The sequence below is a fragment of the Castor canadensis genome, chromosome 18 (assembly GCF_047511655.1).
Source record: "Castor canadensis chromosome 18, mCasCan1.hap1v2, whole genome shotgun sequence".
Lineage (NCBI taxonomy): Eukaryota > Metazoa > Chordata > Mammalia > Rodentia > Castoridae > Castor > Castor canadensis.
In genome coordinates this window covers 5,432,742-5,446,832 of record NC_133403.1, presented here as the reverse complement: position 1 = coordinate 5,446,832, position 14,091 = coordinate 5,432,742, and the positions used below count along the sequence as shown (strand labels likewise).

The window sequence follows — 14,091 nt, the reverse complement described above, 5'->3', positions numbered from 1 at the left end:
GAAATGGCCCAAACAATGTATACACATGTGAATTAGTGAATTAAAAAAAGGGGTGTCTCAATGTATGTCCACTGTGGGTATACTTTGCTTTATTTTGTTCAACTCCTTCCATTATTCTCCCTTACCCCTTTACCTCCCACCCCCCATTTTCTTTTATTTATTTATTTATTTTCTTTTTTTTTTCATTTATTCACATGTGCATACATTGTTTGGGTCATTTCTCCCCCTTGCCCCCTCTCCCACCATCTCCCCCAACCCACTTCCAGGCAGAATGTGTTCTGCCCTTATCTCTAATTTTGTTGAAGAAAAGACATAAGCCTAATAAGAAAGACAAAGTGTTCTTGCTAGTTGAGTTTAGGATAGCTATACAGAAAGATTCCTAGCATTGCTTTCATGTACAAATGTGTTACAATCCAAGTTGATTCATCTCTAACGGATCTATACACTGGTTCCTGATGACCTTTTCATATTGACCTCTGTCGCTTTAAGGTTTCTGTATTAGTTCCTCTGGAGTGGGGACATCAAACACTTTCATGTTTTAGGTTTTCTACCTATTCCTATATCTCCCCTATGTGCTCTACTCTTGTCATGTGATCCAAGTCCAACAACATTGCTGCATTTGCCCTACATCTAAAGAACACATATGAGGGAGAACATACGATTTTTGGTCTTCTGAGCCTGGCTAACTTCGCTCAGAATGATGTTCTCCAGTTCTATCCATTTACCTGCAAATGATAAGATTTCTTTCTTCTTCATGGCTGAGTAAAATTCCATTGTGTACAAGTACCACATTTTCTTGATCCATTCATCAGTAGTGGGGCATCTTGGCTGTTTCCATAACTTGGCTATTGTGAATAGTGCTGCAATAAACATGCCACCCCCTATTTTTCAACAGCTTTCAATACACATCCTTATATCCTCTACCTTCACATCTTATGTTACATGGTATTTCTGATACTCTATCATTCTCTTTTTTCTTTCCTCTTCCCCTGAGTTCCATAGAGTGGTTCCTCTGTGACAGACATGTTCTACAAATGAGTTTGTGTATGATCATGCTTGATTTTGTGTAATGTTTATCTTTGGCTCTATCTTCCACGTATGAGAGAAAACATGCGGGTTTTGTGTTGCAGAGCCTGGCTTACTTCACTTAACATGATGTCCTCCAACTGTAACCATTTACCTTCAAACCACCTGTCATTATTCCTTATGGCTGAGTAATACTCCATTGACACTATTTTCTTGACCTCTATCAAGCCTATTTCAACCTCCACAGATCCGCACATGTAGATTCAGCATTTATCATTAATTAAATAGGATTTTGCCATTGATAGTGGACACATTTTTATTAAGGAAATAGGTTTAATACCAGGTATAAGATATAACTATATTTTATGACTAATTATTGAAGGGCGGAAATACCAGCATTATTACATTTTTAAGTAACCACTGCAAATCATACATTTTTCCTCCTAGTCTTTCTTTGCTACATCATATTAGTATGCACTATTTGAGTTGCTGTCTGTGTTCAGATCAGCCAACCAGCAGTGAGATAGGGTGAAATGAGGATCTTTGGCCTCTGTTGATCTCTGAGGCTCTTTAACACAACTCTACATGAGAGCTGCAGCAAGGGTGACACATTAAGCTGATAAAAGGTGGAACATTGACTTATCTGTCACCGTCCCAGGGTGTGGTAGCTAACAGGGCTTCAGCACTTTTAGGGGACATATTTTTTACTGCCATCAAATATCCCTAAAGGATCTACCTATTCATATCAGCTTTGGGCTGGTACTGAAGAGTGATCCAGCACTGACAGAGCCTGGGGGTTCCAAATAGTATGTCTCCATTCTTAGTACCTGGAAGTGGACTAAAGGTTCTAGGGCTTTCCACATGATAACTTGATAAAATCTGTGACTTTAGTGTAATACCTGCCCTGGAACATACGATTACTAACACTACCTTATGAAGTGGACAATGTGTAAGATTTTATAATGCTGGATAATTATTGACATTTATACAGATGCTGGACCCTCTTGCATGGTGGGGACTAATGATCTTGCAGCTGAGTGATGAGCACGGGTCAATTGCTCAAAGCCCCAGCATTGTGGGCAGCATGTCTAGGTTCCTATCTTGGTTGTTTCACTTGAAAGCATACAAACTTGGGCATATTCATCTCTGTGTCCTTTTTCTCTACTCAGGAATGGGGATAGTCAATAAATCAGGAAGAATGTCTGAGGTGTTATTGAGTGACTTAATGAATGTAGGTTATGCAGTATAAATACCCAGGAAGGGTAATTATTGGAAAAATGCCCTGCCATATATCTCACAGCTTAACATGAGACTGGTATGCCCCAGGATTCTAAATTTCCAGGTAATTGCTCTTTATATGACATATGTCTGACTGGCCTGAAAGCAGTCACTTTAATTTCACTCACATTCAGGTTTGAAGGAATCACATAAAAGTTTCAGAAATTATGTCTCTGTCTGCCTGAGTGTACACTCAGTGTCCACTCCAAAAGAATGCTTCAGTTGCTTGGCCATGGTCAACAGGTACCTGTTTGAATGAGATGAGCCCAGTGTACAAATTGGAGCGGTGCAATCCTGAGTCTAGTGTCATAGCATCTGTGAAAAACGTCATCTTACACTTTTTATTCCTCGCAAATACAAGTGCCCCTGCATTTAGACAAATGTCAAGACACGAGAAAGCCCATAACTTAGATTTGTGAAAGGCTCTGAATGGTCAGGAGAAATAAGCCATATGATACATAAAAACAGTATGTATTTTTAAAGTTACAGGTCTATCTGCAAATCTAAACAATTATTTGTATATATAAATCTTATTGATCATATCGAGGTATATCCTCATGACTGTCAGTCAGTACTGACTCTCTGTGTTCTCAGTCACCAGTCTATATTTCTCTACTTTTGTGTATTGAAGGAATGCTCCCCAACTCATTTTATGAAGATAGTATGATCATTATGTTCAAAGCAGACAAAATCAGTACACAAAAAGAAAAAAAAATTCAGATTGTTGGTGGCATAGCAGAGTCTGTGATCAGAAGATTTCCATATTCTTTGTGTCCCTTGGAGGCGAATCCATCACAGGACATGTGGGTGCAAATGGAGTTTATTAAAAGTTAGGGAAGGAGATTACAAAAGGGAGCATGGTGGGTACAGGTGGAATCTGCAGACAGAGAGAGCATGCTTCTCTTCTCCAGGTGCTTTTAAACCTACACTAACCTATGGGAAGTGTAGAAGGAACCAGGTGATCCCATCCAATAATCAATGAGTGGGGAGGGGCATGGGTGGTTCCCAGGCCAGGTGAGGGAGGCCTGAGCCAGAGCATGGTCAATCTGAAATATAATATTAAGTTTCTATGAGTCCTGAACTTTCCCTAATTTTAGCCTGCCTCAAGACCAGTGTCTCTCAAGTTATAGGCATAAAATTCATTAAATTCTTATCAAATTAGATTCCACAATATGCAAGGAGAATCATATAGCATGGATAGCTGTGGTTTACTGGATGAGAGCAAGCCTGTTTCAATATTTGAAAATCAACCAATATAATCTACTATCTCAATAGGTTAAAGAGAAAAGAAATAACATGATCATATGAATTCATGCTAAAATCTTTGACAAATTCAACAGCCATTCATGATTAAAAAAACCAACCAAACAAACCAAAAAATAAAAAAGTACAAATCTCTTGTTACAAAGGAAAAGGCCTAAATAAACTCTCTAGCTGCACTTGCTCTTAGATGACTTAAAAATCACTAATTCTGGTGACTAATAATTCACACATCTGGGAAATACACTACTAATCTCCCACCAGCTTTGATGTAGCTACACCTCTGCTGTGTGGGTTATGATGATGACACTTTCCTAGGTTACTTTTCAGGGACTTGAAGGCCACATTTGCTGAAAACATTGACTCTTCACTTGGGCCTGCAGATACCCCATAATGGGGCTGGAACAAGATGAAAAGCCTCGGAATCTCTGTCTTCATATTGTATCTATGTCTTCAGGCTAAACACCTACCTGCTGCCATGATCAAAATACCAGACCATATAAGGAGGGAACAGAGGTTCCTGGAAGATCTTCACCTATTCCCAGAAAGCACATGAATATTTCTCCCTTCATTAGCCTATCTCTTTCTCATTGTTTCTATCCTACATCTGTAACTTCTCATCTCCCTGCAGAAGAATCGAATCTTTTCTCAGTTACACACTCAGAAAGTTAGGAATAGTGGAAAACTTCCTCAATAAAATTATACAAAACCCAACAGCTCCCCTAAATTTAATGACAACATACTGAACGCTTTGTGCCTGTCATCATGCATGCAGTTGCATGTTTTTGCAGGACATAATTGTCTCCATTTGGCATTTCAAAATAACAAAAGCAGCAACAGCAGTAGCAATAACAGTGATACTCATATAAGAAATGAGTTCAGCAAATTTCCATGACATAAGATTAGTATAAAAAATGATTGGCATTTCAGCAAATACTAACTATAAAAATATGGGGACTTAGATAAAATACAATACCAGGTATAATCTGACAAAAATGAAAGAGATATAAATACAAAACCAAAAAATAAGACAAATACCACAAAATGTGTACAAATCTTATATCCTGAGAACTTTACAATTCTGAAAACAGTAAGCAAAAGAAAAGATCTAAATAAATTGAGAGCTGTATTACATATTCATGAATTCCAGGACTCAACATAGGAAAAAGTCAATACTCCTTAAACTGATGTACACATTTATTGCAATTCCTATCAAAATCACAGCAAGATTTTTATAGTTGTAAAGATTATGCTAAGTTGTACACAGAAAAGCAATGGAATATCCATGACAAAAACAATTTTGTTTTTGCAGTGCTGGGGATAAAATTCAGAGCTTTGCTTAGGTTAGGCCTTTAAATGTTTACTACTGAGCTACATCCCAGCCTTTTTTTAAAGCTAAAACAATATTTAAAAAGATGAATAAAATAGGAGAAATAAGACTAAATTATCAAAAGTGATATCTACAAGACACAGATGCACCAGAATATAAGGACATTATTGTCAGCAAAAGACATGTTTAGATAATAGGTATGTGCCTAAACTCATCTAAATGCATATACACAATGATAAAAAATCAAAACCATGTGGTATTGTTAGGAAGACAAGACATATTAATGAAACTGGTATGGCCTGACAACATTTCAAAAGTTATAGACACCATCTCCCTCCACTGACCTCTTGAATTACTCAGAGCAACCAGAGAGGGCACAAGAGGAGCTGGTCATATGGTAGGAAGAGGACTTCCTGGACAGCTCCTGAATTCCTAGGTGCAGTGATGACCACCCTTTTATTAAGGAGATGAATCTTGGGCCTATCATCTGCTCATTTTCTCTGGTTCTAAAAATTCCCCCGTTTGTTTGGTTCTAATTGATGTTGAAATGCATCACAGTTATTTGGACGAAATCAAAAGTGTTGCCCAAAGATAGCTTTTGCTTGGCATAACAGAGTCTCCCAAGAGCCACCAGAAAAGATGTTTTCTCCTGCTTCCTGCATGGTGATTGACTCCTGGAGCCCTAGGTTCTTCTGCCATATACAGGTTACTCATCTCTCCATTCTCTACTTATTACTAGGAGCAGGGAAACAGGAAGGGGGAGTAATTATATTATTGGTACATAGGGTTTTTGGTGGGGGGAGGAATTATAAAAAAAACACCCAGCATAATGTTTGTGGAAAAAATTTCCATCTCAACAACTATTCCTCAGGAACTGATTGCAATGATGAAATTCTGGTACTTCAAGAAACTTAGGCTCAGTATTATGAAAAATATGGTTCTATCTTGGCCCATGGCTGGTACAGAAGAGAATAAAGAAGCTTAGACTTGGGATGTCTAGGCAGAATGATCCTGTCAAGAGGCTCAGTCTGTAAAACATCTTTAGGGAGGCTGAGTTTCCAGGATTATGACAAAAAAACAAAGAAACTGAAGGTGACAAGCAGTGATCTTTAGTGGAAGTCAGAGTGTTGGACCAGATGTGATAAAGAGAGTGCAATACAACACAGAAACTTCACTTTAGGGCGAGGACGCATAGGGCCTAGAGAGTGGACAAGTAGATGATGCAGCAAGACCTGGGCCCTGGAGCAGCAGGTCCTGGGGCTATCCCTGATGGTCCTGGGAATGATCACAAAACATCCAGAGCTCACTGTCAAAGCTGCTATCCCTCTAAGCCTCTGGGGTGTCTAGGTCACACTTCTCTGTGGTCTTAATACCAGCACAGCTCAGAGGGCCAGGTTCACACTCTGTGCTCAGATGGGCTTACATAGCTCAGGGGAGAAGAACAGATCTACAAGAAGGGCCAGTCTCCACCTAGAGTATGTAGAGTGATGAAGAAATGTGGAATCTCTGAACCTCCCGTACAGGACCTCAGGGAACAGAGGTCAGAGGCACACAGCCTGGACTCCTCCTTTGTCCCTCCTCCTCTCCCTTTCCTCACTATGGCTCCTAAGAAGAGGGAACTCAGTACAACTTGAGGCTTCCCACCCAGCCCATGGCCTCCAATCCTAGGCATTATCACCAAATTCTAAAGGCTGTCTCTGAAAGTGTAAGAGAATATGTTCACATGCCATGTGGGATTTGAAGGGTGATGACTACACCCCTTGAAATGGGTGAATTGCCTCTCAATGCCCAAGTACAGAAGTGAGAAGAATTAAGAATTAGGAGTCTGCCTATGCCTCATTCTCTTCTGTTTCAAAACTGCACTGTGTCTACATTGTTCTAGAATTTATGTATGGGAGTGGAAAACATTTATATTTTTCTTTTCCCTTTCTGCAATTTAAGTCAGTGAAAGACTGAGAGGAAGAGAGAGAAACAGAAGGAATGGTCAGGGGGAGTGAAGATCCTGAGTGGGGAAAAGGTTTTGCTCTTCCCTAGGGATAAGGAAGAGAGAGTTGCTCCTGGTGTCCTGTCTTCCCACTGAGCTTCCTGTGCTGCCGCCTCCCATTAGGGAGGCTGAGTTCAAGGATTGTCCTTTAAGCTTCACTGTGATCTGAGCAGGGGAGTCCAGGTGGAGAAGGGCTGGGTGAAGAAATGAGATTAAGATTCCATCTTTTTGAGGAGGATAAAATGGATGGTGAAGACAAAATATGGGTATGTCTAATTCTTAGCAAGGAACGCTGTGGCCTGTCCCTGTGGGCTCTGTGCTATGGATTCCAACTGAGAGCCACCACCTTGCTCAGATCACTTTGCCCCTTGCTTACGTGGACCAGCAACTCTCCTTACAGGCTTCTGGGGAGCCACAGAACCTGCCCCCCATGTCCATCCCCACCCAGGATCCGTTTTCCAGACTGAACATATTAAGGGGCTCAGGGTAGGGTTTGGACAGACCACAGGAGGCTGATTTGCACGAAGGGCTCCTGCCTCACCTTGTGTTGCTGGAGAAGATAATTGAGCCCAGGCCCAATTAAGCATCCCCAGGACACACAGCTATACAATTATCTCCACCACGCCTAGTCTCCTTTCCTTCTTATTCATCTCATTTATTGCACAGGAGTCTAGAGGCTGGGGACACATCACTGACAGTAGCACATTGTCATCTTGTCTAATATTGAGAAAACCCCTGCAATTCAAGGGTGAGCCTTTGAGTCCATAAGTCAGGACAGAACCAGAGAGTGTGTCCACTCTGTCTGAGTTAGGATCGTCAACTGTCCAGAGGTCTGTCTAACTATTTACTGAGTAGCTGTTTTATGGTTAGGCCTAGGTGAAGGGGCTCAGGATATAGGGTGAATAAGATAAGGACAATCCCTGTACTCAAACAGATGGTACTACCTGATGGTAGCCACTCAAGCAAAAATAATTTGGCCTCAGGAGGAATTCCTATTTGGGCCCTCACATAATGAACTACAGTCTAACTTAGTATAAAAAAACAACTAAAAGTTTAACTCCTCAATTTATGGTGGGTCCATGTCCTAATAACCCCACCATAAATTAAAAATAGCCTAAGTAAAAAATACATTCAATATACCTAACCTTCTCCAAACCATAGCTTAGATTAACTTTCCTTAAATGTGCTCAGAATGCTTATATTAGCTTACAGTTGGCAAAATTATCTAACATAAAGCCTGTTTGATAATAAGCATTGACCTGTTCATGTAGTGTATTGAATGCTACACTGAAAGAGAAAGAGAGTCCTCATCTGGGTGCACTTCTGCACCATCACAAAATTGTAAACTGAACCATCATAAGCCAGGAATTGCATGTACTCTTGTACAAATATCTACGTGTAAGCCAACCACAGCAGCTGAGCTTCTGCCAATTTCAGACAGTCACATATTCAGATAAAATGAATATTAATCCATAACCACTTGGGCTGTCTCTGGACCTCAGTTTCTATTTCTGCACCTTGTTTTCATTTTCTGTCCATTTATGAAAGGAGTTTTATGTGTGGCCAAGCTGGCTAAAATTAGATGAAAAGTATGTGTTTCTGAAAATTGAGCACTAGTAACAGTATTATACTGATGCAAAAATATAATTTTGTATTCTGTTAAGACAAAGTTTTCTTAGCGTATTGATCTGCTCTTAATAGGAAATAACGAAATGTTTTTCTTTACTTTTGAAGTAATTGACCTAGGAAACAAAGCATCTGTTTATCAGGAAGAGTCCCCACACTTCAGGTGTCTTCATTAGGTCACTGATTACTTAGAAAACCAGTCTTTAAAGAGCTAACTACAACTATATTAATTTTGTATTTGTCTTTTAAAGTATTTAACCTATTTCTATGGTTAAATGAATGACCGTTATTTCCTATTTTGACCAAGTGTTTTAAACCTGTGATATTTCTGAAAAACTTCCCCAAGTCAAATTCTAACAAGTCATTTATTTAAAACATCAAATTAATTTTGAGATTTTCCAGTTGAGTCACCAGTAAGCCACAAAAGATATGTCTCTCACTTTGTAAAAGAGAGATATTAAACTTAACTCAGCTTATTTGATAAGCTAAATTACCATGGGAAGCATTGTCAAATAATCAAGTGATGCTAAACCTTGTTTGGGTTATAGTTACACAGATACTATTAAATATATGTTTGGGAGTTTTGTGAAATTGATAGAAATCTAATATTCTTGGTACAACACCATCAGTCATAATTCTAATTTGTATCTTAGAATGTTGTATGCGGCACAAATCACTGAATTTGCTTGTCAATTCTGTTATCTTTGTGATTAAAATCTCATCAGATCTTTAACTTCTGTCATGTTAAATCTTGCTGTCCACTATTGTTTATGCTGGTGCTTTGCTGAAAGCTGCTGGCAAGTAACTATCATTCTATAGTTTTGCTGTGTCTTAAGGAAATTCATGAAAAGAACGCTGACAAGTACAGCTTTCCAATAGCTCTAAGATCACACTTCTGGACTGGGTAAGAATTCCAGAGTGCTAATGAAGAAACTGACTTCTACAAAATTGGTAACCTAACATCAAGCAGAAAGGATTAAGTAAATGCCAGGGAAATACCTGGGCAGATTTTCATACTAAGTCAATCGATATTGAAACTGTTAAAATACACAGTTTGCACAAAGTCCATAAGATGGATCCAATAGCTGATAACCTATTTAATAAGCAGTGACATGCACTTGGAGAAATAAAACTGGTATTTAGAAGGATGTAAATTCACTATTAGGCATGGACTCATGGAGGGCCTGAACAGCCACTGTCTTTCCTGAGTCCTTATAAGCTTCCATTTATTTAGTTTTTTATTAGCATATAATAGTTGTGCAGGGGGATACATTGTGACATTTACATACGTGCTTAGAATATATCTTTTTTTTTTTGTGGCAGCACTGGGATTTGAATTCATAGCCTCATGTTTGCCAGGCAGGTGCTCGTACTGCTTCACTCACTCTGTCAACCCCTTTTTTTGTGTGATTTTTTTTAAAGATAGAATCTCATGAACTATTTGCCCAGGGTCGGCTTTGAACCGTGATCCTCTTGATTTCTGCCTCTTGAGTAGCTAGGATTATAGGTATGAACCACCAACGCCTGGCTGTTAGAATATATCTTAATTAGATTCACCTATTCCATCATTCTTCCTCAACCCCAAACCTCTTAGAAAAATTTCAACAGGGTTTGTTATTCTATTTTCCTGCATGAATACAAATATACATCCATCATATTCATCCTCCTCCCCCTTTCCTATGTCCTTCTGCCTCTTGCTGGCACCCACCCTCAGAAAGGACCTGTTTTACTCTTCTGTTCTTCCGACAAACCCTGAAGTTCCTACAGACCTGAAAGATAACCTTAGGTTAGTGGTAGCAACTGTTGTTGGTATGGTTAGTTTGCTAAATAAGAGGTTGCCAATATATAGACAGATCATTTCTATACTGACCAACTCTAATTAAGCCTCTTAAAGTGCAGATCTGCCCCAGGCTTGTGGGTGCCACCAGGAACATGCTGCACCACTGGCAGGTGTTCTTTTTCTCTTTTTTTGTGAAACTGACTGCCCCACAAACACTGAGAGAAGTCTTTGGCAAAACAATGTGAGAGGAGCCAACCAAACCTGCCCAGTGGGGAGTGGTACTGTGCTTGCCACCTAGCCAGCATGTCTGTCCTAGGAGGGACAGGAACCAAGGGAAAGCCTCTGCCTAAACAGACTCACTTACACAGTGGCCTGGGAGGGGTGCCACCCAGAGGGAACATATGAGAACTGCAGACTAAATCCTGAGTAATTGGAGGGGAGTGTCTCTAGTACTCACCGACCACAGAAGAAACCCACTCCTCTCCACAACAAGGAAGAGATGTGGACTTAAGCTGCAATTTGTCTATCCCTCTTTTATCCTATTTTTCTTCCTTTTCTAATTCTTCTCCCCTTTTTCCTTTTCCTTCTGTTCTTTTCTTCTCTCCTTCCTCCTGTCCATACCTTCCCTATCTCCTACTTACAAACCACTTAAAAAGTGGTTTATCTACCAACTTCCTATATTACATCATTTCTATCCTTTTGCAATCCCTGACAATAGCACCCTACTCCACAAGAACTGAACTACACTTTTACACAGAGTAGGGTCTTATTAATGTGCAGCCCCACACTTCACACAAAGTCTTCTCCACCCTCACCCTCCTTCTTCTTAATCTCTTCCACTTCCATTATTTTTACTAAGTTTTAATCTCTATGGAAACAGCTTTTATTTTTCCAGCACCCCTCTGTTTATAGATAGAACTGCCAAGGGTTTTATATTTCATATAAACATCTGAATTGGCATGAGTGCATGAATTTGTTATTGCTAAGTTATACACCCTAGTCAGTATACAGCAATGACACAACAGCCTAACCAATAACCCATCCTGCCAGAACATAAAAATTAATTCAAGGGAAAGACTCTAGGTGACTAAAACCACCAAACAACTAATCAACAACAGATGAGCAAATCTGTTGAATCCCATGAACTATGGGAACGAGGAAAAGGCAGGAGAATATGACTCTTCAAAGGGTCAGCAAACACACAACAAAGGATCTGACCAACAGTGAAGAGGATGAAAACTCAATCTCTGAGCTCAAAACAATGATAAGGGGCTGGTGGAGTGGCCAAAAAAACCCCCAAGAATGATAAGAATGATTGAGGAGATTATAGAGTACATGCAAAAACGAGTCAATGAAATCCAAGAGAATATGGATACATAGCCCAAGAAGGCATAGAAAAAACTAACTGAAATAAAATGCAAACAAAAATATGAAAAAAATCAAAGAAGATATAAAAAAGAGGTAAACATAAAAGGAAGACAATATAAGATGTGAAAGGGGAATTTAATAAAGATATAAAAAGTCTCAAAACAAAAAAGATCAGATGGAAACCTTGGAAATAAAAAGCTCTTAAGTCAAACAAAAAATAGACTCCACCAGTTTGCAACAAGTGAAAGACAGAATTTCAGGATGTGAACACAAAGTTTATCTAACAGAAAAACCAGATGAATACAAATAGAAAAAAATAAACATTATGAAAGGAATATGCAAGAATTCTACAACTCCATTAAAAGACCAAATTTATAAATCATGGGCATTGAAGTAGAAGAGGTACAAGCCAAAGGCACAGGAAACATATTTAACAAAATAATAGCAAAAAATCTCCCAAATCTTGAAAAAGAGACACCCATCCATGTATAAGAGGCCTCTAGGACACCAGACATTATCAAACTAGAACCTCTCCATAGCATATTAGAGTTAAAATAATAAGCACAGAGAACAAAAAAAGAATATTGAAGGCTGTAAGGGAGAAAAATCAAATTACCTATAAAGATAAACCTATTAGTATAACAGATTTCCCAATAAAATTTTTAAAAGCAAGAAGAGCATGGAATGAGGTATTCACATATTGAATGAAAACAATTATAAAACTAGAATACTCTACTAGACAAAGCTATCATTCATAATTGAAGGAAAAATAAAAATCTTCCATGATAAAAAGAAACTAAAACAATATATGACCACTAAGCCAATACCCCAGAAGATACTCAAATGAATCTTATATACAGAAGATGAAGATAAACATAGACACAAAAAAGGGAATACTTAAATCTTAGAATACTAGCAGGTAAGCAATTGTAGAGTAGCAAAGAATCAACTATACATACATACCCCCCCAAAGCAAAAAAAAATGGCAGGAATTACCACATACCTCTCAATATTAACACTAAATGTTAATGGCCTCAACTCCCCTATCAAAAGACATAGATGGGCAAGCTGGATTAAAAAGGAAGACCCAGACTGGAGATGTGGCTCAAGTGGTAGAGTACCTGTCTTGTAAGTGCAAAGCCCTGAGTAGAAACCTGTCTGCCCTCCCACAAAAAAAGAAGACCTGATGATTTGTTGTTTACAAGAACTCATCTCACTGACAAAAACAAACATTGGTTTAGGGTGAAATGGCAGAAAAATATTTTACAAATAAATGGCCCCTGAAAACAGGCAGGAGTAGCTACACTTATATCAAATAAAGTAGACTTCAAACCTAAATTAGTCAGAAGAGACCAAGAAGCTCACTTCATACTAATAAAAGGAACAATACATCAATAGGAAATGACAATTGTTAACTTATGTGCACCCAATGTTGGTACACTAAACGTCATTAATCTCTACTAGACTTAAAACACAGATACACACCAGTACATTGATAATGGCAGACTTCAATACTCCACTGTCACCAATCTATAAATCATCCAGACAAAAAAGTCAACAAAGAAACTTCAGAATTAAATGACATCATAGATCAAATGCACTTAACTGACATGTACAGAGTATTTCATCCAGCAGCAGTATATATTCTTCTCAGCAGCCCATGGAATTTTCTCCAAAATAGATCATGTTATAGGATACAAAGCACAAATATTAAAAAACTGATATAACACCTTGCATATTGTTTGACCAGAATGAAATAAAACCAGAACTCAACAACAAAAGAAACAGTAAAAAATACTCAAATACCTGGAGACTGAACAATACATTGCTGCATGACTAGTAAGTCATTGAAGAAATAAGGGAGGAATCAAAAAGTTCCTGGAACCAAATGAAAATGAAAACACAACCTTCCAGAACCATGGGACACAGTGAAGGCAGGGCTAAGGGGAAAGTTTATAGCTATGAGTGCCTACATAAAAGCACAGAGAGATCTCAAAAAAATGACCTAATGCTACATCTCAAACTCCTAGAAAAACAAGAGCAAGCTAAATCCAAAACTAACAGGAGAGAGACAATAAAAAAGGATGAAATCAATGAAACAGAGAAAAAAAAACTACACAAAGTATCAACAAATCCAAAAGTTGGTTCTTCAAAAAGATAAATAAGATCAATAAACCCATAGCAAATCTGACTAAAAGGAAGAGAGAAAAAACCCAATTAATAAAATTAGAGATGAATAATGGGATATCACTACAAATACCAATGAAATCCAGATGATCATTAGGGAATACTTTAAAAACCTATACTCAAATAAATTGGAAAATCTAGAAGAAATGGATAAATTTCTAGACGTATATGACCAACTAAAACTGATCCAAGAGAATATAAACAACCCACAGATCTATAACAAGCAATGAAATTGCAGCAGCAAGTGTCTCT

At 38.4% G+C, this 14,091-nt stretch overlaps 1 pseudogene; it reads right to left on the bottom strand.

Annotated features, from left to right (window-relative positions):
• Positions 1–261: 261 nt before the first annotated feature.
• Positions 262–14,091, bottom strand: part of LOC141418860 (zinc finger protein 280B-like) — a 56,097-nt pseudogene continuing 42,267 nt past the window's right edge.